Source organism: Onychostruthus taczanowskii, unplaced genomic scaffold (genome assembly GCF_017590055.1).
Source record: "Onychostruthus taczanowskii isolate IOZ18803 unplaced genomic scaffold, ASM1759005v1 scaffold13, whole genome shotgun sequence".
NCBI lineage: Eukaryota > Metazoa > Chordata > Aves > Passeriformes > Passeridae > Onychostruthus > Onychostruthus taczanowskii.
The window spans coordinates 11585781-11609487 of NW_024498462.1; the positions used below are offsets into that span (position 1 = coordinate 11585781).

The 23707-nt window shown below is 40.6% G+C and overlaps 1 protein-coding gene across 1 annotated transcript in view; it reads left to right on the forward strand.

Annotated features, from left to right (window-relative positions):
* LOC121331788 (connector enhancer of kinase suppressor of ras 2-like) overlaps positions 1-23707 on the forward strand; it is a 165394-nt gene that overhangs the window by 38557 nt on the left and 103130 nt on the right. The gene's annotated exons all lie outside the window — the stretch shown is intronic.

Sequence of the window (23707 nt, forward strand, 5' to 3'; positions counted from 1 at the left end):
ATTCCTGCAGCTCCAGTTGAAAGGCTGGGAATTACAGAATGACTGATATTTCAGATGAGCCATTTAAAGTCATCACAACGTAGCAGGAAAGTGATGACTACAACTGACAAATCCGTGTTTTCTTCAGAGTGCTGTGGTTCATTTCAGCAGCAGTCAAGAAGTAAGAGGTGCTTTCTCCCTTTTAGAAAAGCATTTCCTTTTTAAACCAACATTTTAAGGCTTATCCCAGGTTCACAGCAGCAGCAGACTTCCCTCAGAAGTTCCCCTTTGTTGTGGTGCCTCCTGCACTGTTTAGCCTCCCTGTTTACTTTAAGGAAGAAAGGATCTTGTTTTGGGGGGAGCAGGATTTGTTTTACCTCCTTCCTGAGCCCTGCTGCAGTTCTGCCACGCTGTCACCTGGAGCAGGGCTGGCACCACCCAACCTCTGCCAGAACTGGCTCAGAAAAGCTGAGCAGCGTGTCTGGGACGTCAGAGCACACAAATTAAAGCTCTATAGAGGTTTAATGCTCGTGATCCTGTAGTGAGGGCAGCTTCCCACACCTTTTCCCAGACCTTCCCCTCTAGCTGGGCTCACAGGAGCCGCTCCCCAAACCCCTCTTTGCAGTGGTTGTGTGCCACCTTCACCCTTCAACTCGCAGCTTCCAAGTCCTGCTACATTCCACATTACTAAACATTTCCTCTAAAACCTCTGAGGGCAGAAAAGCTCAACGCTTCAGTTTGCAAAATTTCTGCTTAAATGCGGGATTCTCTCTTTGCTTGCTGGAAAACTCAAATTCCAAGAGGCTGTTGGAGAGCAGGACCCTGTTAGCAGAGTCATTACTGTCTGTGTTCCCTGCAGAATGACTTGCTCCTTCACAGGGATTGCTGTGACCTGCACAGGCTTCTTGGTATTTAAAGCAAACTTAGGAATGTTTCAATAGCTGAGGTTGGTCACAGGGAGACTTCCTGTGTTCCCTCTGTCTCCCTCCTCCCTCTTGTTCTGCCATTGGAACAAACACAGAACAAGCTCAGCATCCAGATGTGAGCACTGTATATGTGTTCTGTCTTTAGTCCCTATCATTTCATGTTATTACTGCTTTCCAAGTATTTTTCTTGTTTTCCAAGAAGGTTCCCAGCTTCCCTTTCCCCCGCCTTCATTTTCCTCAGCCTGTTACTCTGCTGACACATTCCCTGGAAACCACTAATTTGGAAATTAAGTTTTATAGCTGAACCCTGGAATTACTTTAGAGGGAGGAAAATCCATGCAGGTATGAAATAATTGGTGAGAGAGAGTTACTGTGAATTATGTGCTGTGGCAGGAGCTGATGGGGTGCAGATGAGCCCTTATTGGATTTTCTTTGTGCAGCCATTTAGCCACTCATTTTTCATCTGTTAACAATAGAGTTCCATTTTGATAAGAAGTTTAATTTATCTGCTAATGATTCATTTCTATACTTGGATATCTACATCAATTAGGGAGCTGAAGCCTGTACACAGTAGAGGAAAAATATTGGGAAAAGAACATGATGGAGTTTAAGCACAATATTCATCAGAACTGTTTTACAGATAATTGCCCAATTTGAGCATTATATGTTCTTTGGTTAAGCCATATTACACACAACAACATTTGTCTCTTGTCTGCTGGGTTGAAAATACAATTTAAAATAAATAACTCCTTGCTGGAGGAGATCAGGAGGATGCTTTTACAGGAATTGTGTCTGGATCGTTGTCTCCAGTGGAAGTGGCAGCAGCCAGCTGATGTAATAAATTGGGGGACAATAAGAGTTTGGTACAAGCTGTTCTACTGAAGTAATTCTAAAAGTTCTAATACTAAACCAAACAAAATGCAACAAAGCCTCACATGTGAGCTAACAGATATGTAATGGTTTGTTCAAGTCAGTCCCAAAACCAGAGGGACAGAAGACTGCAAATGAGATATCAATCTTTAAAAGGGATTATCACCTGACCAAGGTATAGTGGAGAAATAAATACAATTTCCCTGCTGGGCAAGTTTGGAAGGAACTGCTGTTAAGAATTAGGATTTACATGAAAAAATATGATGTTGGGAAGAATCAATAAGGCTTTTACAAATGGGCACATTGCCTTCTAAATCAGAGTTCTTTGTGGGAGTTGTTAGTCCTTGATCAGCTGATGGTGTTTCACATCTCAGAATGATGTAATGGGCAATTCTTGTCTTAGCTCAGTAAGATTCCTTTAATTTTAATGCACAAGTTTAGTTGCAGCTGAGTGCTGTTAGAATTCACTAAATAAGGGCTTATTTTCCCCCTGCCTCATTCATGAGAACAGCAAATTCCTTTCCCTTGAAAAAGGAGTCTGAAATTTTAATTTTGTATTTCCCATCTTTTACTGCTTCCTGATGGAGGAGTTCTAAGAGTTACACTAAAACTTATGTTCAGCCTTTACTCCTTGAAGTATTTGTGTGTTTGGAATTTTAATGTGCAACCTTGTGGCTGCAATCTGTGTGCATTGGAGGGAACAGTTTGTGTTCTGATTGTTTTTTAGAGTGTAAGACCTGAGGATCAATGAGTTTTTGAAAAAAAAAAAAGTCAAATTTTGAAATAACTTTTACATAGCTCCAAGCTTTTTTTTTGCACAACCCCAGTTCCAGTTCTTTACACTCAGAGACCTTGCTGCCTTTATCCTTCCAGAACTGCATATTTGTGCAAATCATTTTGCCTTCAGATCTACCTTTGTTAGTGCATTTTTGGTATTTATAGTCTTACTCGTTGTGAATAAAGTTTCACAGCCCTGAAAAAACTTATGTGGAAGTTGAATAAAGTCTGAGGTAATAGCAAATCATTCTGTGTTATATAACAGGCACTGCAAGTGTGCTAGAAAAATGTGATAACTTTGGTAATCTGATAAATTGATAAACGTGACAATACCCAATTTTACACTGTATTAATATAATGTGATGTGGAAAAGTGCCTGGTTAACCCAGAAATTATGCTGGCAACTTACACTGGTAGCTGCAGATCTGCTAAATTCTGTGGCAGTGAATTAAATATCTCCTAAGGCACTCGAAACCTGACAAGGCAGAGGATAATTCTTCTGAAAGCTTGTAGGAGCAGATGTAGCAGGGAAAGAGAACTGTCCCTATGGGATCCCTCACTTGTTATCTACAACTCCACTTTATTATTTTCCTTGTGTATGGGTCTGTCATAAAGAAAGATCTGTTGATCAGTCACACTCGAGGTTCTGCCATCACTGCTACTACTCCTCCTCGGTTTTTTTTTTTCTTCCAAGGAAGTTTCCTTGATGTAAAACCACTGATTTGTGATAAATCTTGAAATCAGAGTTGCAGTGAGCTGAGCAGAAAATCAGAGCACCCTCAATATGATCATCTAAATCTTGTGATTTGCATTTTTTTTTCTGGGAAATGAGGGGCTGAAAAATGCTGATGGAGCAGGATGCCTTGCATAAAATACCTGGAAGTGGGAACTAATTTTTCTGAGTGGTGCTGGGAGAAGGCTGCTCTGTTGATTTGATTGTGACCTTTAAGATCTTATTTGAAATTTTGCATGCTTTTACAAAAATTAATTAAGCAAGATGAGTCTGCAGCTAATTCTTGTGTCAGTGGGTGGGAGTGGAAGATGAATCTCTCCCTCTGTTTTGGCTACTTTTAGGTGTAGTGGTTTTTAGGGAAGGAAGAGTTGGAATAGGGGTAAAACATGTGGACTTGTAGGTCTGGGTTAAAAGACAATCCAGTATGGCACTCCAGACTTTTAAAATATGAAATAATTAATACAATCAGCTTGTAGGATGTGCCTCTAGTCATTTATACATGACAAAAACTGAGCAGAATGGTTTTGCTTAGCAGCACTAAAACTGATTATTAAGGAAACTTTGACAGATTTATAATAGAAAGGGAGGAAATCACCACAGATTTTTAATTAATTTTAGTATGAGTAAATTAAAATATGAAAAATTTATCTCCCAATTCACTTGAGCTTTGAGAATTTCCCTTCCTCCCGGCCCCTCTTAGTGCTGTCAGGAGTCCTCTTGGAGTATTCAGGCTCTTCCCTTTTCCACGCCTCTTTTTTTGCTTTATCTTTCTCCCCTGAACTGATGACTCTCCTCACAGTAGCAGTAATCTGTTAATAGTCCCCAGATGGCATGGCCTGTTGTATTTCTGTATTTCATTCATTTCCTACTGGTCTAGTTCTCAGTCTCACAGATCTCCTCAGACAATATTTCAGCCTTTTTATTGATGCAGCCTTTTAAGTTTCTTGTTAATGTGTTTCATGAGCACACCCTGCCTGCTATGGCTATGGAAATGAAAGGGAGCAGTTTGGGTGGAATGTGAAAGAAGCCAATTTTTAAAAGGCAGGGAAAAGGGAAAATAACGTCATGAGACTTGGAAGGTGAAGTGGTGGAGTAGCTATAAAGAGTTTGGAGGTGGATTCCCAGAGAGACTTGATGTTTTTCAAGAGAGAGGGAAGCAAAGGCTTCTTAAGATGAGAAAGGACTGAGTAATTAAAGGAGAAGGAGAGTGAGACTGAAAGAGGAAAGCAATTTGTGTGTGCGAGTCTTCACAAAATGGAACTGGGAGACAAGTCTAAATTTGAAGAAAATTTTAATCAGTTTCTACCTTTAAGGTATAGCAGCAAATCCAGCAGCAGACAAAGAAAACAATTTAAAGTTCCAAGGAGGCCTTGCTCACATCTTTAGCAGTTGGTGTCCCTGAGATGAGCAGGGTAAAATCACAGGAGTTTTCCTGGAGGATGCCCCTGCCATGAGGAGTCTTTCAGCTGAGGTGTGATGCTCCAAAACACAGCAGAGGGGTGTTTCACATCAGCTTGTCTGTGCTTCTGGAAAGGCAGACTTTGCACTGAAGCTGAGGGTGAAAAATCTAAGCTGTTTTCCATCCAGGTGGATGGTTCAGAGCTACTGCAGCTGCAGGAGCACCTTATCCCCACCTTGCCTGTGGAATGAGACAGAAATTAGAATTCCTCATGGTGTAGTCCAGGATGGTTTTCAGTTATGGAAACAATGCTGAGATGCTTCATGTATTGATGAGATATTACAGTTGTACATCTTCCTGAAGTGTTTCAGATTTTTTTCCTTACTGCATTTAGAAGTTGACTCTTCCATGGACCCCTCAGAGAATGAGGCTGTGGAGGCACAGAGCTCTGGGGATGGCACAGAGCAGTGGGAGAGAAAAGGCTGTAGGAGAGTTCTGAGAATCCTTTGGGCTGAAGTTATCGAAAAACAAGGGCTGGGAAAAATCTTATGCTAGTGCACATCTAAATTTTGGAGAAATATGTAGTAAAATGTATTTTTGGTTTATCAACTTGGCAATGAAGCCTGTGGAGGGGATGAATTTTGATGCTGTTTGGGAGGAGAGAAAAATGGCAACAGCGCATGCATGGAGTGGAATTAAAATTGTTTGGAAGGGGATGGAGTGGAGATTGCACAGAGGGATGGGCTGCAAATTGTAGCATGCCTGCATCATTACTGTGCTCTCAGCAGCCTCCCAGCTGAGCCTCAGTGGAAATGGCACCAGAAATTGCAGGTTAGGAAGGAGGAATGGAGCTGAGGTTGCAGGATGCAAACGGCAGAAACAGAAGGGTCGCTCTCCAAACTGAGGTACTGAGATAAAGAAACGGGAGTACAGAGGATTAAACTGAAAAAGACAAGATAACATTTGCAAAATGAACAAGAGATGTGTGGGAAAACAAGGGGAGTTAAAGAGCAAGCGACAGAATGTGTGAATACATAATACAGAGTAATTTGAATTTTTTGGCATGAAGAATGTGATAAAGATGTGTTAGACCAAGTGGATGTAATTTTCCATGTCTCATTTGCGGTACTTGGAATTTATTTTGATTATGAACGCTTGCAAACTAAAATGCATTAGAGGAAAATGTGGCTTGAACAGTGCTTATTGCAAATATTGAGAGATTCTTTTCCAAAATCAGAGGGTGAAGTGCATGTCATAAATTTCCCTTTATTCTCTCAGAGCCCATTAATATTTGGTGGAGGATCAGGTAGTGTGTGAGCTCCCTTTCACTTCTGCTTAGAGAAGTTTCTAATTTTTCCTAGTTAATTAAGCCCACACATGAAAGCCGTGAACAGACACAGGACCCATTTCTAGTTCTCCTGCTGCTCTTTGGTGTGATTTGACGAAAATTGCTTTACATCTCTTTGGTTCAGTTTTCCTACCTGTGAAATAGGGAATTATAATGAGATCTGAGCTTTGCTAACAGAGAAAGTGCATCAGAACATGCAGGAAAGAGCTGGAGAGCAGCACCACCACCCTTTCCAGCAGGAGGGTGATTGCAGCTGTGGAAGGTGCTCTGGTCTCAAAAATATTCCCTTTTTTTTTTTTTTAAGGTGAATTTTGTCTTTCCCATTGTGTTTTCTCTGTTGGACAGGCTTCAAAGAGGAGAGGTGTCATTTCAGTGAGGTTTAAAAAGATTAACAACATCCATATTCATTGTAAGAAATGAGATCCTTACCAAGGGCTGAACTCTGAATTCTGACTATGCCTCTTCTCGGCCTGGTTCTTCTTTGTGCATTTTTAACTAAAATTCTCTCTAAAATAAATGTCTATATTCTCAAAGGAGCTTTGCTTCAGTCTGAAGCCCCTCCTCAGACTGGCAGGCCTGGTGTCTCCACCAGGATTTGGTGGTGTTTGCAGCAGCTTTGTGTGTGGCCATGGAAGCCAAAACCCCCTGCTCCAGTCAGCACAGGGACACCACATCCCTGCTGTCCCCTGTCCCTGGAAATGGAATTCCCTTTCTCCAGGAGCCATTCCACGCAGATCAGAATCTTCTCTGCTTCTCTGTCAGTGAATTTGAACACTGAGTCAAATTCAGGGTTTTTTTTACTTATAAGAGGAGATCCTTTGACTGTCTTTTTTTCCTTTTCTTTCGTAAGCAACAGCTACCATTCCACGCAGATCAGAGTCTTCTCTGCTTCTCTGTCAGTGATTTTGAACACTGAGTCAAATTCAGGTTTTTTTTACTTATAAGAGGAGATCCTTTGACTGTCTTTTTTTCCTTTTCTTTCGTAAGCAACAGCTAAATTCAGCACTCTTTGGGTTGAAAAAGAAGTGTGTGAGAACATGGCATATGGCTGCTTGCCTGAGAACTGTGCCTCGTGTTTACTGAGAGAAATTATAATGTGTTCTTGGCATTCATTGTAATTCAGCTTAACTGGGAGCCTGCCAGAACCCAATCAAAATGTGTTCACAGTATATCCAAAATATGGCACAATTGCCAACTTTGTAGTAGCAAGATGTAACAACCTGTTTGACAAAGAAACGTGAAATTTTCCCAACATGCAAAATAAACTCGTTACAGGTTGTTTTCAGACTATTTAGCACCCTTTTAAAAGGTATTTTTGTAATAGAACTGGAGTGCCATAGAGTCCTTACAAGACCATTTCAATAAAATTTGGAGTCTGATTGGGCATTTATAGCTGCAAAAACGGAGGGGAAAATGCCTTAGCTTGTCCTCTGGTGAGCTATACCACTGGATTGCTTGTTCAAATATGGGTGATCACTTCATTTTTGAGCCAGTGGAACTGACAGAATTGTCTCCTCCTGACTCTGAAAGGGGAGGTGGAGGCAGCTGAGCACCTTTTGAAGGTGTTTAATCATAAAACTGATGAAAAGAACATCCACTGAAGTACCATCTGTTATCAGTCAGGTCTCCAAGGATTTTTCCTTCAATCCTGGGAGAAGAAACTTGTTTTGACCTTTTGTCTTTCCATATGTAGAGCCAAATCTCTTTGATTTCAGTTCAGACTCGGAGTATTTACCAACCTGACCTTGCTGAGACAGACTTGTCCAGGAAAAATGGAAATAGGAATTTCTTTCATGTCTCTGTCTCACATTGCTGTCCCTGGGCTGAAAAGTGCCCAGCAGGGCACCTGCACTCTCTTGGCTCCTCACTGGCTCCAGGTCTCCAGAGCTGACCCAACCATCAGTCATGGTCTGGAATTGTTTCTCATCTCTTTGTGGTCAGTAACTTCACTTTGAAATGTGACCACTGTTCTCATATTTCTATCCCCTGGTGATTTTTTTTTTTTCCCTCAGTCCACTGAAAAGCTGTGAGTCCCTAAAAGGTTATGCAGTATTTTTCTGAGTAAACTAATATTTATGGACAATTTTTTGTAACAAATTTCTTGAAGTACTATTCAAAGGCTATGACAGAGGAAGACAGTGAATAGATTGAGATGGAATATGAAATTTTCTTTAGTGTTTAAGTCTTTCTTCAACCAGCAGCCTACTAGAATTGCAAGGAATGTACTTTCTTTACAAGCAAGTGTTAAGTTCCTAGAGTGGAAAAACATTGAGAGGGGTGCACTGGTCAGTTCTGGAAGATGTAAATACACTAACAAAAATCATCTTTACTGAGGAAATTGGCACTCGTGTACCAGGAAGTATCAGGGGAGGCATTAATTCCTGTAGGGGATTTTTCAAAATGGAGGAGGCTCTAAGTGAGGTATAAATTTTCTGTGGGGTGTCCTTCCAGAGACAGGAATTTCGATCTGTGAAATTGGATGGGACCATCTCCAAAGCTTTGGGCAGCGTGGGCTCAGCCCTGCACTGCTCTGCGTGCTCTGGCCATGCTCCAGCAGAGCACTTAAGTTTGATTTGAATCGTGAATATTCCCATGAAATCAATTGGAGGATTAGCATTTTACAGAGAAGTGAGGCAGGCATTTAAGTTCTTGGTTGAATCAAGGCCATGCTCTCACAAATCATCACTGCAGTGCTTCCTGTATTAAATAATGGCTGGTACCACGGAGAGGAGCCTCCACAATCACACCAGAATTCATTAAAAAAAAAAAAAAATAGTTTGTTATCTTTGTGTCCAGTGGTCTTTTCCATGGAAGGGGAGATCTTTGGGTTGGAACTTTAGTTCCAGATGTGATTTTCACAGATTCCAATTATCTGACAAGCATCAAACTGGAGATAAATCTAATTAAACTTCTATTTTAAAAGAAAATGTGCTTGGTTTGGAGAGCTGTACAGGCTGGCAGCTGTTTCAGTTATGAAATTAAACAATCACAGAATATGTCAAGTTGGAAGGGACCCACTAGGGTCAACTCCTGACCCTGAACAGGACCATCCCCAAAAATCCCACCCTGTGCCCGAGAGCATTATCCAAACCCTTCTTGAGATGCATTTCAAAAAGATTTCCTGTAACTGTCAAGGATTTAACCTGAAAAGTAGGAGCTGCTGAATAACAGTGGCTCAGGAGTGAAGTAGACATAGAAAGTACAAAGTTTTGTACAAAAACAGAGGGAAGTGACAGAATGTAGAGCAGAATATCTTGGCTGATCAAGCCTTGGATTTCTGGTGGCAGACATGGAGATAGTAAAGTGATTAGGTTTGAAGTCCTGAATTTTAATTAAATTTTGTAGTATTATATAAATTCTGCATCAGAAACTTGGTTAGCAGGATTATCACAATACAGTGTTAGAGAAAAATTAAAAATAATATCATCATCATCATTTGTTTGATGTATGAGTTTTCATATGTGCATTTCTTCAGATCTGTTAAATTTTGAATCCATATTAGTATGGCACTAAGATGGACTTTAAAGAAAGTACTGGTTCTCATAAGGAGCAAAATTACAAGAAAACAAAGTGCAAATTGATTAACTTCAGCATTTCTAGTAACAATAATCACATAATCATCAGTTCTGGATTCTCACAGCAGCACTGGGAAGTGAGGACACAAATCATGGCAGGACCATCAGGGTCTGACCTCTGCACTCCACTGATTGTGAGGATTTTTGCCCAAAGCAGGAGGAATCAGAGCAGCAAGGAGCCTCTGTGACCCTCTCTAGTGCAGCCACTCCGTGCAATATAACTCTGACTTGGGAAATAATACAGATCCTGAAGCCCTCTAGAGGAAATACTAATTTTTCATTCTGTCCCTGAAAATGACTAAAGTAAGTCAAGGACATTCAAGTTTTGTAAATGACTTTTAGCAGTTTTGCAAGCACCTTTTCTTTTTCTTTTAAGTTAGAATCTGCAAATTGCTCACAGGGAGCAAACAACATGGTTAGATGTGTGTTAAAGGTCATAATTTGAATTTTTCCAGACCACTGATACATTTTTAGGGAAAAGAAACACTGGATAGTATTGTTAATTTGTCTACATTATCAAGTTACTTAAACTACATTTGAGAATGTAACTTGTTGATAAAAGGATAGGAAAGAAAAAGTCCAAATTCAATCTTAAACAGCTGCTGTGTTTAAGATAAAATTGACAACTTTTTGTTTCTGAAGTCCTTTAAATTCTCAATTACAGAGGCCATGAACTAGGGAGGGATATGTGGTAGAGATGTCTTATCTAAAGTAGATCTCTTCAAAGCTTTTAAAAGGGGGAATCTTAATATATGTAAAATATATTAAATAACTGAATTAATTTTCAGATTGAAGGTAATCAATAGTTTGTGCTCACTTCAGGGAAATAATGCACTTAACCTTTAATTTTTAAAAGAGACCAATTAAGACTGTGCAATGTGATTAATGCAATCTGAAATGACTTCACACGAGTGAATCCATTTCCATAATTCTTTCTCTGTGCCGGTTTTGCATTTTGGGGCTGAGGTTGGGAATGCCTGGAGCTGGGATTGGGGTCGGGTTTGGGGTCTTTTGTGGGGTGGGTGTTTGGCTCCCAGATCCGCCCGGAGCCACGGTGGGAGCGCACACAATTCCAGCAGAAACTGGAGCCAGCAGTGAAATCCTCTTACGCCATGAAGCCATCCCTGCCCGGGGCTGGAGCCAGGCTGGAGGTGCCAGTCCCCCTCGGCCCCGGTGTCCACCCTGCCCAGTGCCCTCGGCCCAGTGTCCCCTCAGCCCAGGTGTTGCCCCTGGCCCCGGTGTCCCCTCAACCCCAGTGTCCCCTCAACCCCAGTGTCCACCCTGCCCAGTCCCCTCAGCTCCAGTGTCCCCTCTGCCCAGTCCCCTCAGCCCAGGTGTGTCCCCCCTCAGCCCAGGTGTTGCCCCAGCCCCAGTGTCCCCTCAGCCCCAGTGTCCACTCTGCCCAGTCCCCTCGGCCCCAGTGTCCGCCCTCAGCCCTGGTGTCCCCCCTGTCCAGTCCTCTCAGCCCTGGTGTCCCCCATGTCCAGTCCCCTCAGCCCAGGTGTTGCCCCAGGCCCCGGTGTCCCCTCAGCCCTGCTGTCCCCGGCCGCAGCACCAACCACACCTCAGCACTCCCAAAATCCTCTCAGCACTGGGGGCATCCTTTTGGGGCTACCTGAAAACGGAGAGCAGGCAAAATTAAGGGAATAAAAAAGCAGTTTTATTTATTGAAGGGCCTTCAGGTACATTTGGGGCAGATGGACTCCCCCAGGGCCTACACCCACAATGGAGGGGGTCACAGGTTTTCACACTTTTCTGAGTTTGATCAATTTACATATTGGGGATTAATGTTCCAATTACAGCTTCAGGTAATGAAGTAATTTTCTCCAAGTTTGCTCCCCCTCAACTCACTTCTTTTTTTTTTTTTTTTTTTTTTTTTTTTTTTTTTTAACATTTCCTGGGGCCTGAGGCAGTGAGATTAATTGGCAGGCCTGGAGAGGACTTGTCTGACCAAAATGGGGAGACAGTAGCTAACACTCTATATGGAATTTATTCATTACAGTATTGCAGGATTACAAATATATGAAAAATGTAAAAGCTAAAATCTCAAGGCATCATGAGGGACCGGAATTGTGCTGTCTGTGGGATTAGATCCCAGCTCCATCTGCTCTTTGGGTGGGATCCAGCCCGGGGCAGTGCAGAGAACCCTATGGGATGGAACCCTTGGTTATAAATGGCAACACTTCCTTTATAAACTATAGCTATTACAACCCTCACAGAAGAACTTTTAAAGGTTTTCTTTTTTTTCAATTTCATTTTTGCTTTTCCTAATATTTAAATGTTGGATAGAAAACCTCATGGATCCTGGATGCACTGAGTGTTTCCATATGTGCTGAGAGTGATTGAAATGGCCAGATTTACATTTTAATTTACCAAGTAGTGTTCCAGGAAGAAGAAATTGCAGGAATAGGTGGCACAATGCATTTTAATGGAGCAATTAATAATATCTTAATTTCTTAGGTTGAGGTTGTCTTTGTTTCGTGTGATATTTCTAAAAGTTCAGGAAAATGGCAACTTAGAAAAAGCTAATCACGCAACAATTTCAAGAAAAAATGTTTCATAAATATGAAAGTCATGAGTTTGACCTTTTTGGACTGCCTCAGTCTTGGTTTTCCTGCTTTTTTCTCATCACAGCTCTTTTATACAGGAACCTGTAGTTTGTATGCTCACCTTTCCCAGTAGCTCATTGTTTGTGTGTTACACTTTGCTTGATCCTGTTAGAGCAAAACACTTGCTCAGTGAGCTTAAGGAGCCAACTCACCTCTCCTGTCCTTCATGTTCTGTTCTCTGACTCATATGAAAAATAAACCAGAGGAGAATTTCCTTTTTTGAGGCTTTATTGGGAATGGCTGTGAGGGAAGTGCAAAAGAAGCCATGGGGAATGTCCCCAGAAACACTATTTCATATTGTGCTGCTTTTGCTGACACAGAATTGATTTATCCTGCTCAATAGAGTATTTTTACAGTTATTGCATTTACCTTTTCCCCAGCAGCTCTATTTAGAGGGTTTATGAACAGCACACACATTGACATGTTACTGTTGGGTATCTCTTACTCCTTGCCTGATGACTTGAAAGAAAAGCTTTAACTCTTTACCTGTGCAGAGCATAAAAATAACCAGGAATGGTAGCTGGGAACTCTGCAGTTCTTCCAGCCTGGTGCTTCCTTGTCAGAGAAATTGGAATTCAAGCACTAGGCCTACCCTATATCCCTTTTCTTGCATGCTGGCATGTCAAAGATTTAATCATCTTAGTCTTATTTCAAACATATGAGTGGGCGACATCCTATGGCCTTGTAATGTTTTGTAATCACTTGATTTTTACTTCTTTTTTTTTTTCTTCTGAATTATTGCTTTGCTGGATGGATTTTTCTTACATGTTGAGTTGTAATCATATTTTATTTATGGACTTTAGGCTATGTAGTTCTTTAGATATGATAAGATTCTTGCTTGTTTCATGTTACTTCACAGAACTATTTAATCTTGGATAAACTATGTCCAGATCAAATAGCAAAACATTTAGAATTCAGAATTAAACCACAAAATAATAGTGATTTAAGATGTAGTAATATCTTTCATCATGTAGTTGAAGCCACAGACTTAATCTATCTTAATCTGGCACTGCATGTAAAGTGGTAGTGAATAAAATTTCTAGCTCTCATTTTGTTCAATAACAACCATAATAAATTTGTCTGGTATCAACATGGAACAGAAACATGGAATAAAAATGGGGAAATGTCAGAAAAGGGAAAAGCTTCTTCAGGAGGATTTACAGGCTGATGAGTTTTTCTTCTGTGATTTCTTCCCGTGTGCCTGCTTTTGTTAGTTTTGTGCATTTCCTATTGGTAAAAATATGGATTCCTAGTTTGGGAATTGCCTTAATTGACAATTCCTGCCAATGACCTGACTTTTAACTGAGCTCCCCACTGACTGCTAGAGCTAATTCCTGCAAACTGCTGAAGGAAAGAGCCTCATTTAAGATCATTCAGATTTACAGAGTCAACAGGATGACACAAACAAGAGCTGCAGTGCTGTGGGTGGCATCCTTGGAAAAAAAGGAGCAGGAGAGGTGTGGGTGAAACCCCAGATCAACTGATCCACAACCTTTCCTGAGTAGTTGCCAACAGAAGCCATCACCAAAGCTTCTGAATATCTCTGAGAAAAGATCAAATGCTCCCCCTTTCCTTTACTTTTTGCAGCAATCTGATTTTTGGCTTCTCTGTGAAGAACTGTGTGAGTTGTCAAGGCCACCTTCTACTTTGGGAATTTGCATCTTGCAGGTGTCTAAACTCTGACTCATGAATTAGGTCACGGACTCATGGCTGCTGAAGAAATTGGGTTGAGCAGAAATCTGATTTGTTTGGGCTTTTCACTCCAAACGCCTACGCTGGATTTGGATGTTCTTTTGATATCTGGGATTTTTAGTAAAATATGTCAGTGAAGTCAAAACAAGAATTAATGTATTTTGGCACTGAAAAGTCTGTAGCACTTTTTGTTTGATTCTCCTCTGTCAGCTCTTTATCCCCATCAGCTCTGCAAGCCTTAGCACTTGTGGGGGGAGGATGTGACCCAGGGATTCTGCCTGTCCCACATGAGTCTGGTTGATTGAGAACATTCTGTAGAACAGCTGTAGATGTGGCTCATAAAATTTCAGGTTTTTTAGACATATTCTGGCTGGGAAGTCACTGTTCTGAGGCATCTGTGACCCTGTGCCTGGATGGAGTTTGATATGATGATGAACTGAATTTAATGCGCAGCCCTGTTGCAAAGTCATCAGAGATACTTTTAGGGCAGGACTCATTTCACAGAACTTTAAATGTCTGTCTCGCTATTACATGAATTTTGTCTGACAGGTTACCTCCTCTCTATTGATTAGCTCAGACAGGCTCGTTATCTCACTCTTCAGTAATTTTTTTCTTCACGTTTCAGACAGGGACAAATGGGGCATATCCCTGTAGTACTTGTACAAGAACTTCCTTGGCGTGAGGGTTTTGTTTGATTTTCTGTGATACCAAAGTCGTGTTTTGAAGGTCAATCTGTGATTAAGACTTTCCTGTGCACAGTACAAGGTGGATAAATCCTCAGAAGCGTGGAGGAAGGAGCTTTCAGTTATATTTATTTGTTCTTGTACTTTTGCTTTTAAGATCAGTGCTTATAGATGAGACATGGTTAATGCTGCTCCTTCCTTATTAGACTTGTTAACCTTTCTAAAGTAGAAACTGTCTGGAATAAACTCACCTCAATGTGCTCAGACTCTAGTGAAGGAAATACTGATTCCCTAATGTTTTACTCTCTGCCTAAGAATTGTTCCTTTTTCCTGGTGGTTTTTGGGTGTTTTTTTTTTTCTTTTTTGTTTTGTTTTTTTGTTTGTTTGTTTGTTTGTTTGTTTTGTTTTGTTTTGTTCCAAACAAACAAGAGGTTTTTCCCTTCTGCCATCTTCGGCAGCAAGTTAATGGTGTTAATAAAAACACTCTCTGGGAAGTAGAGGGCTGGAAAAGTCTCCCCTGTCCCTGCCCTCCAACCCAGGCAGAGGAGAACACAAGGAGGAATGTGAACCCTGAGCACATCAATTCTCCACTTGTAGGCAATGCAATGCCTCGTGTACAAAGGGTGGATGTTATTTTCTGTTAGTTCTTCTCAGTGTTCTTACTGATCCCAGAGATGTTTATCACTTGAATTATTCTGGCACAGATCTTTCATGACTGCACAAGGAGATTTAGGAATGTAGTTGTGCTACTTCTGCATTTTGGTTTGAGAATAAATAATGAAGATTCTTCTAGATAGATTCACAAGTCCAAAAATATTTTGCATTGTCTTTTTAGTTGGTTCTAAAAGTTTTGTTAAATTTTGACATGTATTCCAGGATGTTTGTGCTGGAACCAGCACTTCTGTCAGGACAGGCTCCCATCAAACACTGGCTCAAAAAAATAAAGCTGTGTTTACATAGTTCAGTGCAGAAAAATGAAGCACTTGCCTTGCACTGGGCCAAAGCATTTCCCTTTTAAAATAAATGTAACAAATTCAGGGTCCCATGTCCTCAGCACAGACACTCTGGAATGTGGAATAATTTCATTAATTACATGGGAGGTCTGAACCTGGAGGCTCGTGAGCACTTCCAGGTCATCCCTCAGCCATGCTGCTTCAGGAATGACTGGGGGCTGTGGTTATATCTTCATCAAGGAGAAAATTAATGAAGCTAAGGAAAGACGTAGATTTTCATTAGCACATAGAGCTAATTAAGATGCTTCTAGGTTTTGTCACTTTTATGGGAACTTCCTCAGTAACAACATCAGTGACATATCTCAGGGTTAAATTGTTGGGAAATGTGGCAGCAAGGAGCACACACTTGGGCCTGAAAATGTGATCCGTTCTCTCTGCATGACACTTCTCTTCCAGAAACCTCTTTGTGGTCAGGTCTGGTTCCAGCAAGCTTCCTGAAAATGCTGTTTATTGCTTCCGTGGTAATCCCACAGCTCCACGACACCTGTCAAATGTTGAGGACAAAGTTAGAATGGCTTCACTTCCTATTATTCATTCATAGGTAATGAAGGCAGAGCTATATAAAGTCATTTACTTCATATATATGAATGCCAATTTAAGGGTGATGGCATAGCATTAAATCAAATTGTATTAGTTCAGCGGTTTGTTCATTTGCTATTAATATTGCTTGACACATCCCCTTACAGAAGCTTCTCAGCTGCTGTGAACTCTTAAAATATTGATCATTTGGGCCCAGCTTTTGTCTTGATAATACAGTTGTCTTGGAAAATTGCTGCTGGAAAGATCTTGGACTTACAGGCACTGAGATTGTGGGAAAGCCCCTTGCTTCAGACATACTACGAATAAAATAATGAAGTTACAGGGATGAAGTAGCATTCCCAATGCTTTTGCTTATGGGGTAGAATTTGGGAGGCTGGTCTGTGTCTGAGACATACACTGTGGTAAGGGGCCAGTGATGTTTGTCCTGATTTGGAGGAGGACACTTTGGAGGGGAATAACAAGGGCGCTTAGGAACTCGCTGTGGATTTTTCTGTTCCCTGAGGAGTTTGTTCCTTTGTGAGTGGGATCTGTGAGTGAAGCTCTGACCTGGTCTGGGGAGAGAAGAGGAGCAAGGTTGGAAGTCTCCAGCTCGTGCTCTCCCAAATCTGCTTCCCTGCTGGTCACAGGGGAGGCAGAGCTGACAAGCTCTTATTTTTCACACATGGAAAATAAAAGAATAGAGGCAGCGTGGAAGGAGAGAAAATGAAATAGGGGGAAATGGAAGTTGGCAGTGAATGAAGGGAGTTGAAGATATACAGGGTTTTTTTAGGGGAAGAATCCCCAGAATTTTGTGCTGAGAGGGATAGAGGATTCTTGTGGCTGGCACTGTTGAGCCAGGGACAGCTGCAGGATGAGGATGGGGAGGATGAGGAGCAGGAACGAAGGGCCAGAAATGCAGAACTGCTCCAGCTGTCGAGAGCCCAGCTGGATCCTGGAGCTGAGAGTGTCTGCAGAGGGCTTGGACAGGGCAGATCCCAGTGCTCCTGTGGATCCTGGCACTCTCAGGAGAGAAGAATGGAGCAAGGGAAGCACCTCGTGGGCTGCCCAGCCTGGAGCAGTGGCCTGACCCTGGTGGAAGAGTTTGTGCCCAGTTCAGTTCCACCCATGCTGCAGCCTGGAATGGAAGCCAACACTTTTGGTGTCAGTTGGTGCCTGGGAAGCATTAATTCCGAGTGCTCATCCCGCCCCAGTTCCTGTTCATGCAGATGAGGATCTGTAAATTCAAGCAGCACAAGTCTGCCTGTATTTGCATCTAAAACATCCATCTGTATCCCTGTGAATATCGGAGTGACGCAGAGGAAACTCAGCCGGGAAGCAACATTTAAACACATTCTACGTGCACAGTCAAGCATTCAAAGGTCACATAAAGCCAGAACTGAGGCGTTCTATTTTTCAGAACAATTGGAAATTTTTTTTCCTTCTCTGCGTTGGTTGGTTCTCTGGTTGGAATTTCTGATGTATCTGACAATTTTAAATGTACTTTTTTTGGGTGAAATTCTGTCATCTAGCTGCTATATTTCTCTGGGTTGCGTTTGTGACATGTAGGCTTAAAGATGCGAAATACTGCAATCCTTAGATTTAAAATATACTCTGAATTTTAAGAAAGTTGAGGCCTGAAATACTCCAAGCTTGGTGTTTTCCAGTGTTTCCAAACACGTTCCATCTGTCTCTTTCTGAATTGTGATAGTATGAAGATCCTTTCCTCTTGACACTCTAAATAGTTTTGATTTTTCCTCCTGAAGAGCTTAAGAACAAATATCTGGTATTTGAGAGTCAGCTTAGTGTGAACATGACCCCGAGGATTATGCCTTTTCTTTATTTGGACTGAATAATTCTTAAAAAGCTTTTGAACGTCACTGGCAAAAATACCTACCTGATGATTTTCCTTGTTACAAGTTACATAAGAATTGGAAAGGCTCCACTGTGCCTGAGCCCAGTGTAATAAATCAAAGGGGTTTTGATCAAGAACACAGCTGAATTGATGTGTGTATTCAATAAAATTGCATTTAGGAAAAGGCATGAATTCACTCCAGTCTCTCAGCCAGCCAGCCAGTCAATTCCTTCCAGATCTTTCGACCTAGATGCTGAATATTGCTTTATATGGAAAATATTTCTTATTAAAAAAAAAAAACCAAACAAAGAAAAAAAAAAAAAAAAAGGAAAGTTTAGGCTTAAAGATGCGAAATACTGCAATCCTTAGATTTAAAATATACTCTGAATTTTAAGAAAGTTGAGGCCTGAAATACTCCAAGCTTGGTGTTTTCCAGTGTTTCCAAACACATTCCATCTGTCTCTTTCTGAATTGTGATAGTATGAAGATCCTTTCCTCTTGACACTCTAAATAGTTTTGATTTTTCCTCCTGAAGAGCTTAAGAACAAATATCTGGTATTTGAGAGTCAGCTTAGTGTGAACATGGCCCCGAGGATTATGCCTTTTCTTTATTTGGACTGAATAATTCTTAAAAAGCTTTTGAACGTCACTGGCAAAAATACCTACCTGATGATTTTCCTTGTTACAAGTTACATAAGAATTGGAAAGGCTCCACTGTGCCTGAGCCCAGCGTAATAAATCAAAGGAGTTTTGATCAAGAACACGGCTGAATTGATGTGTGTATTCAATAAAATTGCATTTAGGAAAAGGCATGAATTCACTCCAATCTCTCAGCCAGCCAGTCAATTCCTTCCAGATCTTTCGACCTAGATGCTGAATATTGCTTTATATGGAAAATATTTCTTATTAAAAAAAAAAAAACCAAACAAACAAAAAAAAAAAAAAAAGCCAAATTTTTTTTTTTGCTTTTTGTAAAAATTACACTTGGACCGAGCTGTTAAATGCTGGATGTATTTAAGTAGATCTGCATATATAAACTGAAGGTTTTGACAGGAGCAGAAGTTCATGCTGCCTTCCCCAATTAATCTGAGAATTTCCGGTACAGTAGTTAGAGATTTTACATTTCCTATGAGGGAAGAGCTGATTTTCTGGACTTGCAAGTCCAGAAACAACAGCACAACATTTGAAAATTGATATTTGTCTCTGTTTCACTTAAATCTGTTGATTTTTCACAAGTCACCATTCTGCAAGAGCAGTGAGAGTGGTTTTTTCCAGCTTTTAGTAGTCAAATGAAGCACATTAATAGATTATTAATTTGTCTTGGCAGGCCAAAGTGTAATTCTTCTGAGCAAACAGATCATCCCATCGACTTTCAGCTTTTGTTCTTTGGATCCAGGTCCCACAGATACTTCTACCTCATATTCTATATTATATTCAGATTCTATATCATATTTATTTATAGGCCTTTGTGCACATAGGAGTTTAGTGGCATGCTGTGTGCTTTTAATTTCTAGATATGGTTTTGATCAGGAAAACCATTGAATACTTTGTCAGACCCTCAATCAGAGAGAGGATCTCACCCCTCTTGCAGCAGTGCTGAAGCCAGGAGTGGTCAGCGCATTCCCACCGGGCTGATTTCCTTCTTTTTCACACTAAAACCTAAAAGCAACGCTGCATTTTCCTACCAGAGGGGCTGGTTTTGCACCCCCTCGTGTGCCAGGGAGTGCCCCTGTGGCAGCTGCAGTGTCTGTGCCAGGCAGAGCTGGCAGGACCTGCCCTGCCCTGCCCTGCTCCCTCCTTTCACAGCCAGGCTTTGCTGCAGCCAGCTGCTGCATTTTCCTCTGGGAATTCTCCTGGAGCACCAGCAAGCTCTTCATTTGGGCAGGAATTCTTTAGGAGAGATTAAAAAACCAGCATAGTTTTCAGTAAGTTGCAAAAATCTGTTAAAATATAGGGGGGAAAAAAAGGAGAAGCGAGTAAATTCATGTAAATGGTGGAGAGATCTATGAAAAATTGGGAATTACGGATTTTAAACTTAGGAATTCTTTCTGGGATGGATCACACCTGACAGAGTTGTTGCTCCTGCTGTTCTCCTCTGAGAGTTGTCCTGGTTGCACCATTCCTGCATAAAAGGCAACAACTTGGGCTTTCCCTTCATTCATTTCATAGTCATTTTTTCAGAAATGGTAATATTTTCACTATCTTTATCCCATTGCAGAGGGAAGGGACAGATATTTTTATAAATAATGGTAGTATTTTCAATACTTCTGTCCAATATTTTCAATATTTCTGTCCAACAGTGGAGGGGAAGGGACAGATGTTTACATAACACAGCAACAATGTTTGTGCTTTTGATGGAAACCAAACCTGCCATTTGTTGACACGGATGGGAAGATTCATTTTAATCTCAGTGAACCTTATTGCCCACAATATGTGGCATCTCTTTTGTAATGTTTGCTCTGAGTTACTACCTAAATCAGATTTAGAGATATTTTTAAGGCTTTGCTTTGTTTTCTGTTTCAATTATTCCTTTTTCCTTAATTATTCATTTCTAAAAATAAACATTTTCAGGCTGACTGGCTCTTCTTTTCCTGCCCTTTCTCCCTAACAATTTTCTATTTTCTACCTCCTTTTTATTCATGTTTCCTGGACTTTGACTTTAGATCCTCTATTTGCAAAAGAACACTTTGCAGTCAGCATATCAGAGTTGCTTCCTTTTCCTCTGCTTTTTGAATGTAGAGATAGTTTTCCTAGTCCATGTGGATCCAATATGATTTTTTTTAAACTTAAAAATGGAAAGAGAGACTGGAATAGTAGAATTTTTTAAGTTGGAGAAGACCTTTGAGATCATGGAATTGAACCATATAGCAGGAAAATGTCAGAGTTTTCAGGTGGATGTGGTTTATGGGATGTTTTCCCTGATTTCCCTCTACAAGGCCATTTTCTGAGCACAAGGGTTTATACAGCTTTTAATGCAACGTTCAGCCAGAGCTGCTTCCCAGCTGACTCAGTCAGCACTTGGGCTGATGGATAACTCCTTTTTTCTTGTCCTCTCAAATCACACTGAGAGATTAGTAAATGTCTTCAACCTTCACTGATTTTCTGTTAAAGTGAGTTAACTCCTTGAGCCCATCTGGGTTGGAGAAAAAATTCTCCAACCCCCAACTGTAATTTTCTCATCATGAGTGTTAAACCTTGGCTCAAAAGTAAAACATCCATGTTTAAACAATTTTTCTTCAATCATTTTATTGCACCCTGAAGGAGATGTTGGTTGGTTACAAAATGCACACAAATAAAATAAGAATGTGCAGCAAGAGAACTGCAAATTTCTGTGTTTCTTGCCTGACACTGATGTTGTGTATCTTGGGACCAGTGGGTTAATTTTATTTACCTACATCTAAGCAGAGCTAAAGCCCCTTCTTTCTTTGGTTATGAATCTGAACTGCTTTAATACTTATCTGTAAACAGAAATGGTGTTGGGGGAAAATGCATAAAGAGCACTAATGAGACCTGAGAGGCTTGAGGGAATAAATATTTCATTTGGTTTGGGTGAGTCAACACGAGCTCGTTCTGTGCCCTTTCTAATTTCATCTGGCATATTTTCATGTAAAAACAATTGGGGGCCTGACAATAAAGAAGATTTTCCTGATGCTGAATTCCTGCTTTGGAATGTTTCGCGTTTCAGTAGCTGGCTCCCAGAGAGAAAAGCAGAGAGCAATGGGCAAATCTCTCTTTTTTGGAGTGTATTTATTAAGTGCTGTCATTCTGTGAGACAGCCTGGCCCTTTAATGATATATTTCTATATTCTCTTGTCAACTGCCACACTGTTTGCACCAGTAAGTAAATGCCTTGTAAAGGTGCCCTGGGGAGCTATTACAGAGCAGCACAAATAATACAAATTTGATATTTTGCTCTGCTGTCATACATTCTCCCTGGCACAAAGGCAGGTTTAATACATCTGACTGCACACTTCTCACAGCGTGGCACATTCACTTGGGTTTTCCCAAATCTCTCTTAATGCTACAAATGCTTGTTGGGGTCACTGATCCTAATTTTTTTAATTAAATTATTTTCAAAAACGCTAATTAATGTCTAGTAGCAATTTTGTGACTTTTTTTTCTGAGTTTTGGGGCAATGTCCACTAAAAGCAAATCTGGGTGGTGTGGTGTTTGGATTTTTTGCTCTAAATTGGCTTTAAGAATTGCTCTTGAGCAAGAGGGAACAAAAGTGTGCAACAGCTTGGAGTTGAAAATGTTAAATAATAAACAGAGAATTTGCAGTGACTTAGCCAATTGAACTAAACTATACTTATGTAAAATCATTCATGAGATCATTAAAAATAATGAACAGATGCAAAGAAGTTGTTTCCTATTTGCAGACCATTCCAGAATGGAGACAAGCTTTAGGTATTAGTTACAGACTGCTGATTTGAGCTTTAAAAATCTCCCAAACGACCTCATACTTTTGAATTACAGCATAAAATATGACATTTTTATCACTGAACCAGCTTTGTATGGGACATAGGTGTAAGTGAATATAAAGCTGTGCACTTGACTTGGTAAATGAGCTTTTATCTATAACATAACTTAGGACTATCAGTTTACAGAGCACATAATTTGATCGTGTTGAAAGAAGAGTTAATTAAATGAAACTGCAATGTATCCCCTTGTATTTACTGAGTGAGGACAAACACTTTGGTTCGTTCCATTCCACTGTCATCACAGTCCTTTTGTCCCAGCTGAGCTGTGTTAATTGGGGTGTAAAGTAATTGGGGGACCCCAGCACACCCATACAAGGTGTCAGAACTCTTTTTCTCAGACGCTCTGCAAACTCAATGTCTGTTTGATAATGGCTGTGTGCAGAAATAACATTTCAAAGCTCTGTCATAAATGCCCAAGTTGGTTAATTCTGTGCTTTCTGGATCTCTGTAATTTTATGGATTTTGGATTTACCTGCATCACTGCAGGGCACATAACTGAGAATGAGTATTTTGCTTCCCTTGGTAGATGGAGTTATTGAAGGTGCATTTTGTAGTTCTCTAGAAAATCATGTGCACATCACGATTTTGTTGAATCTGACAGTCCTTGAGGGACCTCTGAGAGACCTCATGTAGCTTTCAGCAGTAGATCCGTGTTTAACCCATTGTTCTGGCTGGAAATTCAAGGCATGTGTGGTTTAGAAACAGATTTGGAGGAAAAAAAAATCTTTCAGTGTTGTTAATCTTTCTTCTCTGGTCTGAGAAACGAAATAATCAGTTATTCTCACTCTATCAAGTTTCAGGGTGAAATGGAACAATTCCTTTTGCATGGGTGAAATTGTATTCTTAGTTGGAGGTGTTGTGCCAAAACCATTTTTCTGTTGTTTGGATTCAGAAATCTGGATAATCTGGGGTGAGAATTGGCAGTGGGTGTAGCAGAGTCAGTGTGGGTGGGTACTGAGCCTGAAAAACTCTTCCTGATCAGGGACAGCCAAACTTTATGACCTTGAAGAGTCCTGGAAGAGTTACAGGAAGAATTTGTTCCTAATCATAAGATAAACTTATATTTAGGTCTTTGTGACATCACGAGAAAAAGGCTTTTTACAATGTCACTCTCTTTGCTGCTTTGTCCTTCCCTTGTCTCCATGAAGGTTTTGAATTACTATTAAAATGTTTAAGAATGTTGAAAATAACATCAGTAATATAAACTTCTCTCTTTAGCAGCATGTGCTGGGTTGTGCAAGTTAAATTTTAA